The sequence below is a fragment of the Gossypium hirsutum genome, chromosome A10 (genome assembly GCF_007990345.1).
Source record: "Gossypium hirsutum isolate 1008001.06 chromosome A10, Gossypium_hirsutum_v2.1, whole genome shotgun sequence".
Classification (NCBI taxonomy): Eukaryota; Viridiplantae; Streptophyta; class Magnoliopsida; order Malvales; family Malvaceae; genus Gossypium; species Gossypium hirsutum.
The window spans coordinates 85,505,021-85,528,060 of NC_053433.1; the positions used below are offsets into that span (position 1 = coordinate 85,505,021).

At 35.1% G+C, this 23,040-nt stretch overlaps 1 long non-coding RNA gene across 1 annotated transcript; it reads right to left on the reverse strand.

Annotated features, from left to right (window-relative positions):
- Positions 1-2,842: 2,842 nt before the first annotated feature.
- LOC107896811 (uncharacterized) lies at positions 2,843-4,276 on the reverse strand. The gene is made up of 3 exons (XR_001683896.2): positions 3,696-4,276; positions 3,365-3,576; positions 2,843-3,282 (listed from the first exon to the last, which is right to left on the reverse strand). It is a non-coding gene; the product is annotated as an uncharacterized lncRNA (long non-coding RNA).
- Positions 4,277-23,040: the final 18,764 nt, after the last annotated feature.

Genomic DNA, 23,040 nt, shown 5'->3' on the forward strand with positions numbered 1-23,040 from the left:
TTCGATTTTTACTGAAGCAAAATAACCCCTAATTGGTTTTCATCATGGAGACTAAGGTGAACGTTTTGCAAATAGAGAGAATTCGAAGAATTTACGGTTATGCGAATGGTTTTGATGTGCAAGCTGATGGTTCGAGAGGAGGGTTGTCATTAGCGTGGAAACATGATATTCAGGTTACAATTCTTAGTAGCTCGAGAAATCATATAAATGGCCTAATAAAGGAAAAGCAAGATAGTGTAGAATGGCGTTTTACGGGTTTCTATGGTAACCCCATCCCAAATGAGTGGTGCCATTCTTGGACTTTATTGAGACAGCTAGGCCGAATTAGATCTCACCCTTGGTTAGTCTGTGGAGAATTCAATTAAATTCTTTATTCGTTTGAGAAGAGAGGAGGGGTCCCAAGAGAGGAAAGAAGAATGGAGGATTTTCGTAATGCTCTTGATGAGTGTCATTTAATGGATGTAGGGTTTTTAGGTTCATGGTTCACATGAGAAAGGGGTAATTTAGCTGCAACAAATATACGAGAAAGGCTTGATCGAGGGGTAGTGACTGAAGCATGGTTTTCGGCTTTTCTACATGCCCAAATTCAACATCTGTCTTATTCACACTCTGATCATTGCCCCATTCTTTTGAGTACTGAGATGGCGAATAAAAATATTCGAAAGGCTCTATTTCATTTTGAAGCATGGTGGTTGCTTGAGAGTTCATTTGAGAAGATGGTAAAGGATGCCTGGGATAGCACGCAAAGGCCATTACTAGCTAACCTGAAAGAGCTAAAGCAGGAAATTAGTCAATGGGCACATGTAAAACAAGGGAGACAGGGGGTCAAACAACAATTACATAGGCAGTTGGACAGATTATTGGATAAGGATAGGACCGATGATAATCTGGCTGAAATTATTAATAGAAAAATACATCTTAACCAGGAAATTGACAAGGACGAAATCTATTGGGAACAGAGCTCGTGCAAACTAGCTAAAAGTGGGAGATAGAAATGCCGCTTTCTTTCACAGGTGGGCCACTCAACGACATAAGGGGAATGTTATTAACAGCTTGCAAAACAACCATGGGGAACAAGTGAATGATGAAGAACAGATGGCCATGATTGTAATGAATTACTTTCAGGATTTGTTTAGGTCAAGAGGAGATCAAAACCCAGAACTGATTTTAAAGGGAGTGTGGCACGATGTATCAATGATGAAACTATTGCTAAGCTCACGTTAGAATATACTGCAAATGAAGTAAGGGGAGCCTTGAAGTCAATGGGCCCTATAAAGGCTCTCGGTGATGATAGATTCCCAGCAATCTTTTTTCAAAAATACTAGCACATAGTAGGAACTGAGGTAATATCTTTTCAAAACTACTGGCACATAGTAGGAACTGAGGTAATGTGTTTTTGCTTGGAAGTCTTAAATCAAGAGAGGGAAATTGATAGTGTTAAAGCCACCAATATTGTTTTAATTCCCAAAACTGCACAGCCCACATATATGAAAAATTTTAGGCCTATTAGCCTGTGCAATGTCATTTATAAAATCATAGCTAAGGTAGTAGCCAACAGATTTCCAAATGCCCTAGAAGTATGTATTGATAAAGCGCAGAGTGCCTTTGTCCCAGGCCATTTTATTACTGATAATGTGCTAGTGGCTTATGAGATCATGCACACACTCAAAAAGAAACGAACTGGTAGAAGAGGATATATGGCTCTCAAATTGACATGAGTGAAGCCTTTGATAGGGTCGAGTGGGAGTTTTTAGAAGCTATGATGGAGCAAATGGGTTTTGCACTCTCTTGGGTTTCTTTTATCTTGAAATGCATTTCTACGGTTTCCTACTCTATTCTGTTAAATGGAACAAAATGTGAATGTTTAAGACCAATGAGAGGATTACGACAGGGAGACCCTCTTAGTCCATATCTTTTTCTTATATATAGTGAAGGTTTTTCATCACTTATGCGGTCGCCTATCACGAGAGGGGATATTAAGGGTTTGAAGGTATGTCGACGTGGACCATAGATTTCACACCTTCTTTTTGCTGATGATTGTATCATTTTTGGAGAGGCAACGAATTTAGGAGCTGGTAAAATCAAAGAAATCTTGAAAGAGTGCGAGGAGTGTTCTGGGCAGTGTGAGAATTTCGAAAAATCCATGGTATTTTTTAGTACAAACACTTCAGAAGCTGATCGTCTTATGGTTGCTAGCTTGTTAGGAGTACGTAGATCCAATGACATTAAGAAGTATCTGGGTCTTCCTAATTTGGTGGAAAAGAATAAAAAATCTTCCTTTCAGAATTTAAAGGACCGAATTAAAAACAAATTGATGGTTGGAGTTTTAGAACGTTGTCCCAGGGAGGGAAAGAAGTCTTTATCAAGTCTGTGTTACAGGCAATTCTGACTTATTCTATGATGTCCTTTTTGTTACCGAAGTCTTTGTGTGATGAAATGGAATCAATTATTGTAAGATATTGGTGGCAGAAAGGTCATGGTTGAAAAGGAATACATTGGTGTAGTTGGAAGAAACTATGTGAACTAAAAAATGTTGGTGGGTTATGTTTTCGAAATATGGCAAAGTTTGATGTGGCTCTTCTTGCTAAACAAGGATGGTGATTAATGGAACAACCAGACTCACTACTAGCACAAGTATTAAAAGCAAGATACTACCCGGCAAGTACTTTCCTACAATCCGAACTGGGAAGTCAGCCATCTTATACGTGGAAAAGTATCTGGGTTGCGAAGGGTCTATTGAAGGAGGGGCTGGGGTGGAGAGTGGGTACAGGTGACAATATTAGATTAACAATAATGTGTAGCTGCCCGGGGTAGATAATTTTAGAGTTCGATGTAGCATCTCTAATGTTAACATTACTACGGTTGTAGCATTAATTGATGGAAAAAATAGGATGTGGAGGGAAGATTTAATACGAACTACCTTCGAACCTGATGATGCGGATAGAACCCTGTGTATCCCACTGGCTAGCGAAGCACATCCGGATATGATCTTCTGGCACGAAGAGCACTCGGGAGAATTCACAGTGCGTAGTGCTTACAGAATGTTACAAAACCAAATTCCTACTACTTATCCTACTGATTCACAGACTACGGCCCAACCATTTTACAAACAATTGTGGGCATTGCAACTTCCTAATAAAATAAAGCTACTGGCATGGAAGGTATCGTGGAATTTCATTCCCACGATGGTCAATCTGCACCAGAGAAGAGTGGCTCCAAATGCCATATGTCCAAGATGTAGAGCTGGAACTGAAACCCTTCGGCGTGTCTTTGTGGAGTGTCCTGTGTCAGAAGAATTATGGAGGGAATTAAACCTTGGTTGAATTAGGCAAAGTGAGTCTCATGAATGTATTGCATGGCTTACCTGGATTTTCAATAATTGTATGGAAGCACAACGCCGACTAGTGATCTATGGTATGTGGGTTCTTTGGATGGACAGGAACAAGAACTTACATGAAGGTAAGGATTTTTTAGGAAAAGAGGCTGCTAGGTATGTCAGGCATTACCTGGGCGAACTTGATAGCATAAACGAGAGACAGATTAGTGACGCCCAGCAAAATGAAAAATGGAAGGCCCCTGCACAATTCACTATGAAAATCAATTTTGATGCCGCTTTTGATAATCAGAATTATCCGTCGGCATCATCGATTGTAGTGAGAAACTATAAAGGAGAAATCAAAGCCACTAAGTCCTACCTCCACTTCAGGGTGGCTATGGCCTTCGAAGCGGAAGCTATCGCTTGTTATAAAGCGGTCCTCTTGGGGAAAGATATGGGATTTTCAGATATTCTCATCGAAGGAGATTCCAAAACAATTATAAACAAATGCATGACACAATCCAGAGATAGATCACAGGTTAATGCTTATATCAGTAACATACAAAGCAAAAAAGACAGTTTTCAGAATATTTCGTTCCTCTTTACTCCGAGATCGGCTAACCAGCTAGCCCATATCATAGCCACCATAAGTTTTAGGAAGAAGGAAGAGATTTACCTGATTGGTGCGGTTCTTGAGTATGCTTCACACCAATCGGAACTAGAAAGACCAAGAGAGCCAGACTGAAATGCGCGCCAAGGTGTAGAGATGGAGGGTGTAGAGAGCCTCTTCAGTAGAACCTTGCTCATTCTCTCTCAGGCCTTACCCCTATTGAAACTGAATCGGCATTCAGAAAAAGGGAAGGTGGGGGACTGGTCATTTACAACTGACGGGGATATCAAAGTCTTTAGGCGTTTCCATTTTTAGTTCTAGAGTGTTCCTTTTGTTTTTAGGCCATTTTTTATTCATTTGTCAGAAATGTTTTTATTAGTTAATAAGTATCCCTGGTTGCTTTCAAAAAATTTTAATATAAAATATTATAATTTTCAATATTATTAAACATATACATATTTAATTATCTATATCTTTAATATAATAAATTTAACAAAATATTTTTAATAATGTTAACAGTTAAACTCGAATTTTGATATCTAAAAGATAGGGCTAACCAAAAAATAAAAGTACATGGACTAAATTTCAAATTTACGAAAAGTACAAGGATTTATGACATATTTTAACCTAGTATAAAAATATGAATATTTTAATTATATAAATATGAGTATTTTGTTTAAATAACGCTTAATTTCATTTATCTTTTACAACTCTAATGTATTAATATGTACTTTCATATATATAATATATGTAATTTAAATTAAATTTTAATTAAGCATTATTTATTATTAAGTTTATATATCACATTAATTATTACAAAATATTTTCTTATTATAAAATAAATTTTGATTTTTAAAAGGAAATTACACTATAATATTTTATAATAATTATATTTATGTTGTGTTTGTTTTACAAAGAATAATGTAAATACAAATTTATAAATATAAAATAAACTTAATTAAAGAATGAAAAAATAAGAATATCTCAAATGTTTGTTTTTAGAAAATCTGTCAAATACAAAAAATATTTTATATAGATTTATTCAAACACCAGATAATATTAATTTTTTCAAAAATATAAAGAAATATTTTTTTGTAATTTAAGAACACAAATCTCGTTAATGCTTTGTTTCTTAATTTAAGGGATTTTTATTCATTTCTTTGATAATTTTGAGTACAAAAGATAATACATAACAGTTTTTACTGTTAAGATAGATTTCAATTTTTATTGTTTCAAAACAAAAAAGCCTTGGATATTGTTGGGGTAAAAAATGCATAAATATTATTGAAGACCGGATGCTCTAATCCTAGCATCTCTGTTTCCATTGCCAAGCCCTAATTGAGCAAAATAACAAGTCAACACCCCGAAACAAGCCTCGTAACTACAGCTTGGGTGGGGAGATGAATGAGGGAGTAAAATGAAGTGAGGGAAGTGATGGAAAACAAAATGGTTCAACAATGTTGATGTAATTATGTCCTCCTTGATTTAGATACATGTAAGGAAGGAAATAAAGTTTGAAGTTTGGCAAAAACTTGTTGGAAAAAGTTGAAATAGATTTTTTTTATGCATTTGGATTAAGTTTGAATTTTGTAGTCATTATTGTTGATAGGACTTTACTTAAGTTTCATTCTAATCCAAATAAATAAGAATAAAACAAATGAAAATACTTATGAAAAAAAGGAAAACAAATTGTTTTTAAAGCAAATTTTGAGGGAGTGTCATATATTAAGAAATGTAAGATTATATAAGAGAACTTTATATTTCCTAATATAAGGGTAATGGTAATACACATGTTTTAGATTCCCTTACTGATTTGAGGTTTGTGACGATTTTACCTAGGAAACTTATCATTTGCTTATTATATTACATTTTTAGATCACATTATATTAGTTTTAATTAATTAATTATTAATAATTATAACTTAGTTTTTTCATTTTAAATATTTATTAATTGAAAATTTAAGATTATGTATATTATTATTGTATTGTTTTTTTTAAAGTTGACTTTTCCTCTTATAATGTAACGCCCTGAATAATTTATTTTTTTTCTATAAGTATTTAATATAATTGTGTGTCTACTTCAATGGTTAAATGTTTTGAATGTGTGTATGAGGTCTTCGGTTCAAGTCCAACTTTTGATAATTTTGTCATTTTGGTCCAAGCTTTGCCCTTGTTGAGTGGGCTTAAATAAAATTGTCTTTTAATTTATATCAATGGTGTTAATTTTTGCTCGGTTGTCTGGAAGAGTTTTGGTAGAGCCAAAATTCTGAGGTAGTTGGATCTGGTTAGTGGGTGAGATTTAGTAGGATTTGATGTTTCAAATTAAATTAAAATTATTTTATTTTTATTTTTATTCTTTTCCCAAATCTGTTGTTTCTGAATTTTTTTTCCCAAATAGAAATCCCCTTTTGATTTTCTTCTCTTTTTCCTCTTCTGCTCTATGACGAAATAGTAGTAAACCCTCCTTTCTCCGCTTTCTGACTCTATCATTAAGCCTTGCTCTTGGGCGTTTCAAATCTTTGGTTTTCGAGAAACCGGTAAGTGGGGTTGGTTGTATTTGTTTAGCTTTTGTTTTCTCAAGGTTAAAGTTTTGTAAATTTGTTGCGTAGGAGACACCAGTGAAGCAGTAGTTCCACTCCAACGGTCTAATTTGTGTGAGTGAACGGGTGTGTTGGCGGTAAGTGAGTGCGTTTATACTCAATTTAGTTTTGAGGAATTTGTGATTTGATTGCTAATTTTGATGTTGGGTACTCTATTTTTAGGTTTCGAAAGGCTCAGGGTTGTTTTAGCATCAAAATCGTACCAGGTGTGTACCCAAATCGTAGAAAAACGAGTTTCGACGAAAGTCGAAAAACCTTACTATCGACGCCACACGAGCGTCTACCTGGCCGTGTGATTGGCCGTGTGCAAGACACGGCCGTGTGTTTGACGAGGGCATGGCCGTACACATGACACGACCATGTGGTGGTGTGAGTGTGGCCGTGTAGACCCACACGGGCTAGGCCAAGTTGGGCTTGTGGGCCCACACGAGTGTGTGGGTTTTGGATCAGGCCGTGTGGGCTACACGGGCAAGGTCAATCTAGGCGTGTTGGCCACATGAGCGTGTGGGCTCGTATTTTTAAATTTTTTCCTAGGGTCGTACTGATTGTTCCGATCGACTGTGGGCCTACTGTAGGGTCGGTAAGGGCTAACCAAACCCTATTTCGTATGTTATGATATTCTGATAGACTGATCTGAGTAGGATACTAAATGTATGCCTGTTATCTGTATATAAGCATGTTGAGCATGTCAAATCTGTTATTTATGTATCTGTTTTCTGTATCTATTTTTGGGGTGGGATTTGCGTATGAGAAGGAAGTGCTCTGTAAGGCGATCATCGCCTATAATCTAACAGCTTGGCTGCACATTATTTGATATGTGTCGTATCAACACTATATGGTGTGTAGTGCTGGGTGGGTGTTTTTAACCCCACATGGTGTGATGGGATGGACGGAGATGGTGTGTAGAGGATGGGGCTAGGATTCACTGTATCTATTTTGTTTATCTGCATATCTATTTCTGTTATCTGAATCTGTAAAGGACCTAAGTCCGGATCTAAATCTGAATCTGACTGTGTATATGATTTCTGTATGTGTAGCATGTCTATTTCTGTTGGGTTACACATTGAGTTTATGTAAGCTCACATCTGTTTGTCTATTCTATTCAGGTAATCCACAGGCTTAGGCGGATTGGTGCACCGGTGACCACTCGACCATAAATTGTTTAAACTTAGCAATTTATGGTTTCTTTAAAATTCTAGGTTCATTTGAGAGTTTGTGACTTCTAGGACTCTATGGACTGTATGGTTTTTAACTGTTAATTTTTAGTTTGTTTGATAATTTGCATGCTTTTATAAAATGTTTTATGAAAATGACGGTTTTACACAAATAAAGATTTTTCTAAAAATGCAAGCCGAATTTCCAAAATGTATCGGTTTTATTAAACTTCCGTTGTAATATGTGTATTGAAAAATGAACTAAATAAATGATGTTTTCAGTAATAATCATGAACGAATATAAGTTATAAAAGTAGAATGATTTTGCAGAACAACTCAGTTTTCAAAGCCCATTCTTTGTGACATTTTTGGATTCGGCCATAACGTCTAGGCTGGGTTAGGGGTGTTATATTTAGTTAAATAATTTATTTAATAGACTTGATACATTATTTGGTGCTAGATTTGATCATGGGTCAAGCTGAGTCCGCCTGAAAAGTGGGAGAGTTTGGGAAAAAATATAGGTTTGGAAAATGGGTTTGAGAAAAAAGTAAGACTTGTTTAGAAAATGAGTTGAACCTAGGGTAAGCTTTTTTTTTTGCTCCAAGTCGGAACCTGAATTTGCAAAAATAAAAAAAGTTGTTGTTTTGCTGCTATTTTTCCACTATTCTTCTGATGGTTTTTCATTGTTTTGTCATTGTTTTACTACCATTTCACTATTATATTGCTACTATTTTGTTGTTATTGGTTGGATATTGTATAACTCTTATTTTATTGTTAATTTTGCTACTATTTTAGAGGCATTTGCTAGTTAAGTTGCACCTATCTCAGTTGTAACACCCCTTACCCGATCCAATCGCTGAACTTAAGCTACAAGAGGTTACCACAAAAAAAATCACGTAACATTCACATACTTTAGCATACATGGATGATCATGCTGCAGACTAATAGGTGGCGGATCACTCTAGCGGATTAATCAACTACACAGTAAAAATCAGATGGTTGAACTATGGATTATTCCGCAGACAGAACTATTTCAAAAAATAAAGCGGACATCTAATTTGGGACATCTCCTGCAGATACTCAAAAATGGCGAACTGTTCTGTACACAACCCACAATGCGATAGGCCCCACGAAACTTAAAATGCGGAACATAGCAGAACTGCACTTCACATTTATTATCATACATCATAAAACTCAAAATAATCACCTTCAAAGTTTATCAAGTTTTTTTACAAATAATCATGCGACTATATACATGCCACTTAGACATACTCAATTAGATCAGGACTCTACCACAACTTCTGGCAGATAGTGTGAACTTCCCACTAATCCAATCTAGGCGTTTTGAATGTTCCAAAATTTGGTGGAATAGTAACACACCATAATAGAGTCTGCTCAACAACTTTTCCTTTCCCATAATCTTCTTTTGGCGGATTCAAGTCTTGATCATGCAAGAGTATAAAGCTTAACCGACTTTTCCAACTTAATAAAGAAGAAAAACAATGATAGAGAGGATGAATGAAAGAAAATAAACTGCCTCTTTGCATCCACTATGATACGGTATATATATGTCTAATCTAATTATTAATCAAAAATTAACATCATTATAAGTAATGTCAACACCTGTTTGACCACTATATGTAAAAGTGGTTACATTATCAATTTAGTCCCTAATCGATTATCATATTAGCACTAGCGAAAGAAGTCCATAATGTCAACTTTTATCACCTTCACTATTTCATCCTTATACTAAAATAAATAATCCAAACAATCAAATTAACAAACCAGGATTTCATATAACACTATAATAGACTAATAGATATTAAATATTAAAACTTACTGACTCAATCATTGATAAATGGGGTTCCAAAACCACCATTTCCTCCTGTACCACTAGAAGTGCGTTGTTACATTAGTGTTATTCAAGTATAAAGTCTTTTTATAATTTATTTTCAATTTGTTGAGAAATATTTATTTTTAATATTTTTAGTGTATTTGATGTTTTATATTTTTAAAATTTATTTTTATATAACAAGATAATATAAAAAAATTAATACAGGCGAGCCGGGCTGAGCTTGGGTTTTACCTTCTTTATCTAGGTCGAACTTGGGTCAAATTTTAGGCCCATTTTTTAGGCCAGGCCTGGGCCTATCAAACATGCCTAAAATTTTGTTACAGCCCAACCCGGCCCATGATCACTTCTATTTGGTACTTGAATTTGACATTTTTTTTAATATGGTATCTATGTTTGTTGTCCAATGTTGTATTTGTATTTTCTAAAAGTTATTGGTACCTAAAGATAACATTGTTAATTATTTAGTATTTGATTTGGGTTTTAAGCTTTATTTGATGAAAAATTGTTATTAATTAATAACATTATTTTTATCCCCACACACCAACAAAATTAACCTTAAAACCTAAAAAATCATAGCCTTCGAAAATTAAATACAAAATTAAACAAATTCACAACTAGGCTTAACACGTCATTTGGTACCGAATTCAATGCTTTTTTTTTTCTAATATGGTAGCTATGTTTTTATCTTTTTCAACATGGTACTTATATTTGAATTTTTTTTTTATAGATTTTGGTACCCAAAAGTAATAATGTAACTCTTTAGTGTTTAATTCATGTTTTAGAATTGTTTTTATGAAAGTTAATTGTTAATGTTATTATGTTTGAATTTTCATGACTTTGTTAATAGAATAAATTTAGATTTAATTGTAAATTTGTTTAATTTTTATTTAATCTGTTAAATACAATCTAGCTATGATTTTTTCGGGGTTTAGGATTGATTTGATAAAAATTAATTGTTTAATATTAATAGATAATTATAAATTTTAATTAAATTAACTTTAAAACCCAAATTTACTAAAAATTGACATTGTTACTTGAAGGTACAAAGCAATTCTCTTTTTAAATTTGAAAGTCTTTTCTACATTATTTTCAAAAATTGTTTTAACTTTCAAAAAGCTATAGTCGAATATATTTTCGGTTTACCATATTTCAAAATTTATGAGCTCATTCCGAGCCAAAATCCCTAAATTACCCTTAAAACTTCTAGGTCCAATTTTAGGGTGTGACATTAATCCTTTGGATAATTGCTCTTTAAGTCCCTAATCCTTTTCGTAATTAAAACTCTATAGCGTTTAAACTTTTACAATTTAGTTCCTCAGTTTTAATTAATTATCTTTTTGGCTAAATTTCTTAATTGAATTTTATTATATTTTTATTTTAACTCTGTAAATATTCCTATTTTGTATTTACAGACTTAGTTCACTAAAATGAGGTTCTGGAACTGCATTTTCTAACACCATCAGTTTACGAAAATGAGGTTCTGGAACTGCATTTTCTGACACCATTGGAAACGAGGTTGTTACAAGAATTTTGTTGAGGGAATGAATCAGACTACACACCTTTTGAATTCTTAACACTAGATTGATGTTGAACCATATTAGCTTGCATAGAACTACTAAAGTCAAATTCTTTTTTTTTTCTCACAATCAATAAGCATCCTAGTAAGTAAATCTAAACTCAAACTTTTACTATGAAATGAAGTAGCCACAAAAATATATTCAAACTCAATTTGACAAGCGTTCAAGCACTACACTCACATGTTCTTGCTTAGACAATATACTCCTTGGTGAATTTAAAGTGTCAACAATCAACGTGATCTTAGTCAAGTATTATTTAAAAGATTAACTACCCGTCCTGAGAATGAAGATAATGCCTTAAACTTGAATTATTTGTGTAAGAACAAGCAACAAACATTCTAATTTTAGCATTCAATAAACCAAAATCAATATTGGTACCAATTAGATGAGGTTGTATATCATCATTAACAGTGGATAACAACCAAGAATGAAGTAACTTATCTTGTTTCCTATATGCAACAAACTGAGGATTCTCAACCAATTAACCATCTTCCTTTGTAATATAATGAGAAGGAATTTCTATTATGCCTAAAACAAAACCACTTAAGCCATACCCTTCAACTATCAATGTAAATTTATGTTTCAATAAGATATAATTGTTCTCATTTAACTTTACAATCTCATTTAACTTTACAATCTTATGCTTTGGAAACTGATGAACTAAAAAGATTGATGAAAAAACAGACAAATATGACATCGAATTAAAAGGAGATTCATGTACATGCTGAAAAGACATCTCTATACCTAGTTGAAAAATAGATGGTTGTCCATTCCAGGTTCTTATTGTATGATCAACAAAGTAACACCCTTAATCCATTTTCGTTGCCAGAACAGGGTTATAGAGCATTACCAGGGTTTACAAAATGAATACAGTATTGTAACACCCCAAACCCAGCCTAGACGTTATGGCCAAACCTGGCGTGTCATATTGAAGTGTTTTTCGAAAACCTTGTTTTCATCGAAAACCCTTCTTTAAAATAAAAACCTTGAGTAAAATCCTAGCTTGTATTTGTTGCTTTCAAAGCGAGGTGTATTTTAAAAAAATACTATTCCTTCTTGTATGATAATAATTACTTTGTAAAATCTCTTTTCAGTTGCAGAAGCTTTATTTAAAACAGATGATCTATGAAAATTTGTCATTTTAAAATTAAGTTGCGGAAATGTAGTATTTAAAAAAAGTTATGGTTTAGGAAAAACCATGTTCTACTTCTAACAAATATAAAGCATAAAAATAGTAATAATCCTAATTTGAAATAATAACCAGAGGAGAGGCCTTATTACATCCCAAATAAAAAAATAATTTAAAATCAAAATATTAAAAATTACATAAAAGACTAAGTCTAAACTTTTTGCTAGTTGGCCACCTCCGAGTCCCTCCATCCATCGAACCGCCTATTGAGGATCACTTGAAAATTTTAAAAGGAGGGGGGTGAGTTTCGAAAACTTAGTGTGTACAACCCTCAATGAGTATAAAACAATCATCAGTCATTCTAGGCCTGAACCTAATTCAATAATGGTGGCTTTTGGGCCTTAGCCCATAGTAGCCTCAGTTGGGCCGAAGCCCACATCGCAATAATATCACAATAATATCATACATGCAATGCTGTGCAACCCACCCCAATAATCCAACCGCTACACACCAACTCTGTCCCCTGGTACACATCATGTAGGGATACAAATATCGACCCACCCATCCGATACACATCAATGATAGCCCGGTTGCGGTACTACCTTTATTGCAGCAAGCTGCTAATCAAATATTAGGCTTAATAGCCATCGGTGGATCCACGGTCGCCAAGCAACCATGCAATCCTCATATACTTCTTTTGTTCCATAATTCCCAACCCATATGCAACCTAAACAAAATATCATATGAATGTAGTAGGTATACATGTAACATCCATAAATCTTACATTCAACACATAGGGGTATTTTAGTCATTTTTTACCTTTAGGGGCATTTCGATAATTTCTCTTTATTATGGGTTTATTACCTATCTCAGCCCGTTAACAAGTCCCCGTTGGCTAAAGTGAACAGATACTATGCGCCAGGTAGGATTCCAGCGAAGAGGAGGTGAGTCATTAAGATCGCTTAAGTACCAAGCTCTCTCCCTAGATCCAATCCTAGACATGCATATATATATATATGCTCATTGCCACACTTTAACCTTATGGCTTGTCCACGGTCACGATTAATTAATTAATTGAGTTTTATGTCTGTTTAAGCAGTTATCAGATACTAGGCCCAAAACCACTTACAAAGCCCAAACAAGTCTACATACATGCATATGGCCCACTAGGCCATGTAACCAACATGACTAGTTCATCACTTATTATCAAATCAACAAATTCGCTTATTTTGGGCCTACGGCCCGTCGGGCCCATTTAGCCCATTTTGGCCCTAATGGCCTAAGTACGGCCCCGACCCATGAGATCGCTTATGGTGCCTTTGTTAACGTAACGATTTCCCCTTACGAGTGTTCGCGCACTCGTAAGACTATCGTAGCCAGACTTTCGGCTTTTCGGCATTTCGAAATTTGTCGATCTAACGTGTGTGCAGTGTATGTACACACCTTCAGCTTTATATCAAGCTATCATAGGGTAGAAGTACACACCTTATCACCTGGAGTACTAAGTATTCATAATCGCCCGAACCTATATTCAACATTATACTCCTTTAGTCACATCCCATTAATTCAAAATAAATCCACTACTTACCGAATAACAACCTATACTTGCCTTGACTAGATTGATCGGCTGCGATCTACTTATGTAACTCGAAATTTGACGTAGTCTCGCTTCCGCATCCAGACGAAAAGGTCCTAACAGTTGACACCTTACATCGCTTAAACTTGGGAGCCTCTACCCCAACCTTTCTACTAGAACCCCCTTTATCCATCAACTAATACTTAGCCAGCGATCACACTCTTAAATGAGAGGGAGAAAGAGAAATAAATAGAGAAACCATAGCTTAAAAAAAGTAATGGTATTGGAAAGGATAAAGAAAAATCAGCTTTTAAGAGTGTAGAAACGAAAGAACTTAGAAATATTTAACAAAAGCCGAAGAAGATCTAATTCACTTACCAATCGCGAGATCGCTTGCCAACAAGAAATCAACCCCCGAAGTGTATGAATCGGCTCCTAAATGAAAAAGAAGCAACCGGCTAAGTTAAAGAGGGAAGAGATTGATTTGATTAAAATAGGGAAGAAAAGATCAAGAGTTTGGCTTAAAGGAAAGAGGAGATGAAGGGTTTGAGATTACTCAGGTATTTGCAAAAAAAAAAAAAACAAAACAAAACAAAAGAGTCAATAGGTTGGAAGAAATTTCCCCCAAGAATATGCGACTGAAGCACACAAAAACAACAAATGCCCTTACTTGCCCATACGACACATGTATATATACTAAAAAAAAATACAAACCTATACTCCCCAATCGACTTAAACTCGTCAAGATAAATTCTCTTCAATTTCTCCAATTTTATCACCATCATATCCACACTTAATCCTTATCTCCACCGTAACCTTGATTTTAGCCAACAATTGCATTCAAATTGCTTCCACCGAATGGCAATCCTTCCTTACGTTGCACAGCAAAATTGAATTCCCTTTTGTGCATGAAACCACTCGAACTCCAGCCCTCCAACTTCCCAGCACGCTGCTGGCCACTGCACCGCCACCTATCTTGTGTTACCATTCGATCATAATTAACTATAAGGCTTATATGCCTAAGTCTCAGTTTCCTTAAAGAATAAAAATTTAAAACTTTGCCAGGCCTAAGATTCGAACCTGCAACCTCTCAGATCCATAGCATGCTTCTCGCCACTGCCCCCCCAGGCGCTTTTGTGCCATATTTCCGTCAAACATATTTATAAGGCCTAAACGCTAGCTTCCCTACTAATCATATGCACAATAAAAATTTTCACCAAGGCCAGGACTTGAACCTTGGACTTCCTGCTTGCTACCAACACCTTTTGCCACTAGGCCAAGCGTTTCCTTGTGTCAAATTTTACCAGGCCTTATTAATAAGCCTTCCAGGACTTTTTCCACACTACCAGCCCTTCCTAAATCACTTAACAATTAAACTAAACATGCAATTATAAAATATTTAAACACATTTAAGTTATTTAAGCCGCCTTCTAACTGATCCCAAACTTAAGGCCCATTACTTCTAGGCCCAAAATTCAGGGTGTTACAAGTATAATCATATTAGTTACTATTCAAGTCTAAAACCAATTATTGTCCCTTAAATAAACCAATCATATTGTCCCTTAAATGGACCCTCGAGGCCCAATTTTAGTATTCGAAATAAGTTAGGACTAAATCGAAAACTTAAAAAAAATTTCGTGAAATTCCAAATTTTTTCTTTAATACAGGGGTCACACGACCTTGTGAATAGGCCGTGTGGATCACACAACCAAGCAGCACACTTGTGTCTCAGGCCGTGTGGGCATTCGATGTGAGGCACACGGTCGTGTCCCAGCCCGTATCCATACCTGTGTAACTCTCTGACTTAGGTCACACAGCCAGCCACATGCCCGTGTGTTAGGCCGTGTGGTTAATTTTAATTTTCGAAATTTAGGTGTAGGTTTCACACGGCCAAGACACACGCTCATGTGCTAAGCCTTGTGTCACACACGACTAAGCCACACGCCCATGTCTCTGCCCATGTGATCAATGCTAAGCATTCTGTTTCTAAATTTTAAGATGTAAGGGACACACGACTAAACCACATGCTCGTGCACATGGCCGTGTGTCACACATGGTCAAGACACACACCCGTGTATCTACCCGTGTGGACAAAAAAGGCCATTTTCCAAGCCTTATTTCCCACCTATTTTGCTTTGCACCTACAACAATATCTCAACACATTTCCAAACCAATTTGATACATATAAACCAAGTCAAATGTAAGTATTATGTATAACATATTAAAATATATTTTCAAATGTTTAAATTACCACAATTTCATTTATGTTTAATTTACAAGTTTTATCAATTATACTATCTCAAATTCATTCACCATTTGGTTCATATATCACTTACTATTTAACCAATTCAAAACACATCAAACATGTTATGGCCTTATAAATATGTACCAAAACATATCACTCTAGCCATTCCAATGGCTAGATTACAAACAACCATGTACATGCCCTCTTTTGTCACCAATAGCCTATACATGTCATTATACTAAAGTAATTTTTCTATTTATACCAAAATGAGCTGGAGGATGGTGTGGTGATGTTCCGACTAATCTCCAACCTTTACGAGCTTCTGAGCACTATAAAACAGACGAAAAGTAAACCAAGTAAGCATTTAATGCTTAGTAAGTTCGTATAATAGGAATTTAACTTACCATCTTTATTCATTTAAAGTAAACATACAAATCATGCATCCAAATCATTTTGGTCAATTTCCTAATCACATGCACTCATCCAACATATTAGTCATGTAAATAAAATAAAATTTCAAGCAAACAGAGATGAGCTCATCACGTTAAAAATTTCCAGGTATTTCAGAAACGTTCGAGATATAATTCACTTAACTCATAGTTTCTAATTTTGGGAGTCTTATCCATTGAATCATTGAAATTTTGATGGATACTCAGGTAGTACACTTAAGTTGTACAAAACAATAATTCGTCAATTCATGTTCAGGGGTACCCACTGGAGTACATAATCAGGAAGCACTCTCTTGAGCCATGTAATAGGATGCTCATGCAAGTCATGTATCAGGAAGCTTGTCTAGGCTAAATAGGAAACTCATAAGAGTTTTAATCAAGGAGCTCATAGAGCTTAATAGGTAACTCCAAAGAGTTATAATTAGGGAGCACCAAATAGCCATTTAACAGGAAGTTCAAGCGAGCCATGTCAGAAAGCTCATAAGAGCCTATATCAGGACGCTCACGAAGAGCTGCGTTTGTGTCCACAATATATACTAGATCACTGTAACACCCTTTTACCCGAGACCGTCGCTGGAGTCGAGCACGAGGCGTTAACAGACTTAATTTATCACTTAAACAATTTCAAACAATTTATTTCACCTTTCGTAATAAACTGCCCATCTGCGTCACAGTTGCTAAAAAATTCATATCTCGAGTTACAAAACTTGAAATTCAGATTCATAAATTCAAATTCATATACCTATTTACTAATTTTTTTCCAGAATTTTTGGTTGGGCCAATTAGTACAGTTTATTAGTTAAAATTTCTCCTGTTTCAATGTTCGACTGCTCTAACCTCTGTTCACTACGAATCACTTTTCTCTCTGTACAGAATTCAGATAACTATTCCATTTGTTTCTCTTAAAATTAGACTCAATAAGGAATCTAAAAATATAAAGTATGACTTCTAATTATGTTTTGGCAATTTTTAGTGAATTTCTAAAGTCAGAATAGGGGATTCAAAAATCGCTATGACCCTGTTCCACCAAAACTTAGATTTCTCATAAAATAAAACTCATTTACCTGTTTTGTTTCTTCCATATGAAAATAAACTCAATAAGCTTAAATTTCAGATTTTATTCGCCATCTAATTATGTCTCTACTATTTTTAGTGATTTTTCAAACTCACATCATTGCTGCTGTATGATACTGTTTTATAGCAAATTTCACCTTTTTATGAATTTCCATGGATTAGATAGCACATTAAGCATACATAACACCAAATATGAACTTGATTAGCCATTCCAATGGCTAATCCTTACCAAACATTTCCTTACCACTCAATAGCCATATCATAAGATTATATACAGAAAATGATTATAATGCTATACATGCCATACTCAAAATATACAAGCCATTATACCAAAATGGTCCACGGATAGTGTGAGCGAACCTCCGACCGTTTCCGATTTCTGAGCTGGCTTGTCAAAACTACAAAGAATGGAAAAGAGGGAGTAAGCATAAATGCTTAGTAAGTTCACATGTAAATAACAAGTAATATAATAATGCAATCCAACATGAAACATCATTTGTATAAATATCACCAAGACATTCATGTTACATTTGCATTTACTATCTTGCCACAATTTCATCATACCAAGTTCTCAACCCGAGGGTTTAAGCGCAAACCTGTCCAATTTTCTTATTCACCACACTTACCAACATGTTGATACGTGACAGGTTTTAAATATTTATAATGAATCGTTCTTGAAACTAACTATTATTACGATGAAGGCAAGTGTACCTATCGAACAATAGTATAGCTTTAGCAAGACCGAATTATCGAACCCAAAGGAACTAAAAGTACTAGTATTAACTTTCTTTTTATTATCTAGCCTAAGAATAATAAGGTTTGTTTATCTAACTAATTAACTAAACTAAGAAATCATAGAAAATAGAATTGGGGAATTACTTTTGGAAAAACGATTGAATAAAGACAATACCTAAGGAAAAATCCACCTAGACTTCACTTGTTATTTGACTTTGAATTGGACGATTTATTCATCTGACTTGATCCGTAGAAATCCTTAAGTTATATTATTATCCCTCTCGAGACTAACAACATCTAACCCTAGGTTGAATAATTGAAATCTCTTTCTAATTAACTCACTAGGGTTGCGTTAACTCGATCTATGGATCCCCTTATTAGGTTTCACCCTAATCCGGCAAAATCTTGTCACCCTATCTCTAGGCGCGCAATCAACTCCGCTTAATTATGACAAATATACTCTTAGACAGTGTCTATTCCTCCTCTGAATAAGAGCTTAACTTGAATCAATATCCTAGAATATCAAGACAAGAATTAAGAACACATAATTAAGAAGAAGTCAAATATTTATCATACAATTCAGATAATAACAACAAGATCTGTCTTAGGTTTCATTCCCCTCACATATTTAGAGGTTTTAGTTCATAACTAAAAAGGTAAACATCTCAGAAGAATAATGAATACAAAACATAAAGAAAAACCCAAAACTCCTGAAGGAAAATTGAAGGGAGATCTTCAGTCTTGATGATGAATCCGGCTTCTGAAATGGATCAATCGGATTTCCTTGAGCAGTTCTTTGCTTCCTTCTCTGTGTGTCTCCTTTTTCTCCTCCCCTAGGGAGTATTTATAGGCTTTAAAATGCCTAAGAACCCTCAAAATTGACCTTTTCCGAATTGGACTCAATTAGGGATCGACAGGGACACGCTCGTGTGAACACACCTGTGTGCGATTACTTCAGGCTATGGTCAAGCCTGTTAAATAGGCATGGACGTGTGGTCCACCCGTGTGAGTCGTGCTTCGATTCAGTCAAATTGACACGGTCGTGTGGTCTTCCCGTGTGAGGAGGTCTAGGCCTTGTTGATTTCGTACATTGGCCCATTTTCTCCGTGTTTGGTCCGTTTCTCGTTCCTTTCACTCTCCTATGCTCACTTAAGTATAAAATATGAAATTAAGGCATTACGAGCATCAAATTCACCAATTTTAAGGAAAAATCATCCATAAAATGTGCTAAGCATAGGATAGAAATATGTATAAATTACGGTTTATCATATGTCACCTTCATCTTAAGTATTCTCCTTATTCACTTAAGATTCACCCGTTGAACACATCGGAATATAATTTGGATACACGGATTGCATGCACATAAGTGCCATACCCGCAGCTAGACAAACTCAATAGCCTGCGGAAATTATGTAGCCAAGCTACCATATAACTCGTCCATAAGCGAACTCGGACTCAACTCAGCGAGCTCAGGCGTTCGCATCCATAAGTGAACTCGGACTCAACTCAACGAGCTCGGAACTCAAATATCCTAGTGACATGTCACTTGTATCCTAATCTATTCCCAAGGTTCAAACGGGATTTTCCTCAATCACACATCTTTGCCGTCTTCTACGGAATGTTGGAACTGATACTTGGTAGCATTTCATATTTATCAAGTAGTTCACATAATTTGCATATTACTAAATAATAATCCACAAAGCATAATATTTCATAATAATAATCATCATATCATATAAATAACATTAAATTACTTAAAATAACAATTATGTTACTACATTTACACATAAACTTACCTCGGTACAAAATGTTAGAAATCGAGCCTATTCCTCGTAAACTTTATTTTTCCCTCAATCACGACTCGAATCTTGTTTCTCTTCATCTAAAATGAAAAATTAATTTATTCAATATACACATTCATCAAAATAGCCCCTAATAGGGCTCGGATAAAAATTACCATTTTACCCCTAGCTGTTCAATTATTTACAATTGAGTCCTTAAGTTTGTACAATGAGTTACATGTATTTCCCATGACATCTAGGCATAGCCGAATTTCCTAGTGTCCATAACAGCCATATTTCACACTAAAAATTAGATTTTTACCATCAATTTTACCCTTTTTACAATTAAGTCCCTTTTTAGGTGTTTTCACATAATACTTCTAGGTAAAAGTTGTTAAACACATCAAACCATCATATTCCTTCATTATTCATCAAAATAAAATTATGCCACACATGGGTAAATTTTCATACATGCATCCTAGCTCAAAATATTGCTAGAAAATGATAGAACATGCTTTCTAGATTTTAAAATCGAAAAGAGCATTAAAAACGGGCATGGAAATCACTTACAATCAAGGCTTGAAAATGTTGAAACCCTAACTATGGTGACAAGCAAAATTTGGCAGCCCTTATGGAGAAGATGAATCCATTTTTGTGTTATTTTTCCCTTTTTAATACTATATTTACCAAATAACAAAAATACCCTTAATGCCTTTCTTTGTAATTTTTCATGTACAAGCCCATTTTTTGTCCAAAATTTTAGAAATTGGTTAAATTGGTATTTAAGACCTCCTAATTAATATTCCAAAGCAATTTTGTACTAAAAGCTTCTAGAATGCAATTTTTTCAATTTATTCAATTTAGTCCCTAATTTCAAATTAAGCACTTTATGCATAGAATTTCTTCACGAAATTTTCACACAATCATGCAGTCATATCATAGACCTCAAAATAATTATAAAATAATTATTTCTATCTCAGATTTGTGGTCCCGAAACCACTATTCCTATTAGGCCCTAATTCGAGATATTACAACTCTCCCCGCTTTAGGGATTTTCGTCCCCGAAAATCTTACCGGTAAACAGGTGTGAGTATTGATTCCTCATAGTTTTCTTGGGCTCTCAGGTAGCCTCTTCTACCCCGTGCTTTTGCCACAATACTTTTACGAGAGCAATACTTTTATTTCTTAGTTGCTTGACCTCCCAAGCTAAAATCTTAATCGGTTCTTCATCGTAAGTCATATCCGGTTGTAGCTCAATTTTCGTAGGTGAAATTACATGTGAAGGATTCGAACGATACTGACGTAACATAGATATGTGGAACACATCATGAATCTTCTCTAATTCAAGTGGTAATGTTAACCGATATGCTACCGGTCCAACTCTTTCAATTATCTCATACGGTCTGATAAAACGTAGACTTAACTTGCCTTTCTGACCAAATCTAAGAACTTTCTTCCATGGAGACACTTTTAAAAATACCTTATCGCTGACTTGAAACTAGATTTCTTTTCGTTTCAAATCTGCGTAGGATTTCTGTCTATCTGAAGCAACTTTCAAACAATCTCGAATCACTTTCACTTTTTCTTTGGTTTCTTTAATTAGATCAACTCCGTAAATCTGATTTTCTTTGAGTTCAGTCCAATATAATGGTGTCCAAGACTTACGACCATACAATGCTTCATAAGGTGCCATCTTCAAACTCGTCTGATAACTATTATTGTAGGCAAATTCTACCAACGGTAAATATCTTTCCCAACTACCTTGGAATTCCAATACACAGCATCTGAACATGTCTTCAAGAATTTGAATTACTCTCTCTGATTGTCCATCAGTCTATGGATGGAAAACAGTGCTGAAATTTAACTTCGTACCTAATGCCTTTTGCAACTTTTGCCAAAACCGCGATGTAAATCTCAGATCTCTATCCGAAATGATCGACAAAGGTACTCCGTGAAGTCTAACAATTTCACTAATATACAATTTAGCCAACTTATTAAGAGAATAATCAGTACACACTGGAATAAAATGAGCCGATTTAGTCAATCTGTCAACTATTACCCAGATGGCATCTTTCTTCCTCGAAGTTAATGGCAACTCTGATACAAAATCCATAGTAATTCGATCCCATTTCCATTCGGGAACCATGATAGGTTGAAGTAGTTCCGAAGGCACTTGGTGTTCAGCTTTCACTTGTTGACAAATTAAGCATTTCAATACAAATTCGAAGATATCTCTTTTCATTCCGTTCCACCAATACATTTTCTTCAAGTCATTATACATTTTTCTACTGCCTGGGTGAACTGACAAACAACTATGTGCTTCGTGCAAGATCTTTTGAATCAACTCATCATTTTTTGACACACAAATCCAATCTTTAAACATCAAGAAACCATCAGAACCGATTCTGAAATCTAATCCTGTATCTGCTTCACATTGCTTCCTCTTGGCTTACAATCTTTGTCACTTTTCTGAGCTTCACAAATCTCTTGTAAAAACATCGGTCTTGCTTTGAACTCTGCTAGAATCGAACCATCGTCAGACACTGTCAACTGAGTATTCATAGCTCTTAAAGCAAAAAAACGACTTTCTACTCAAGGCATCGGCAACTACATTTGCTTTCCCTGGATGGTAGTCAATCACAAGCTCGTAATCTTTCAATAATTCTAACCATCTCTCCTGTCTCAAATTCAAGTCTTTTTGTGAAATCAAGTACTTGAGACTTTTGTGGTCGGCATATACTCGGCACTTTTCCCCATACAAATAATGTCGCCAAATCTTCAAAGCAAACACTATAGTAGCCAGTTCCAAATCATGAGTTGGATAATTCCTTTCGTGAGGTTTCAACTGCCTTGAAGCATAAGCCACAACTTTTCCTTCTTGCATAAGTACACATCCCAAGCCATTTAGAAAAGCATCACTATACACCACAAATTCTTTAC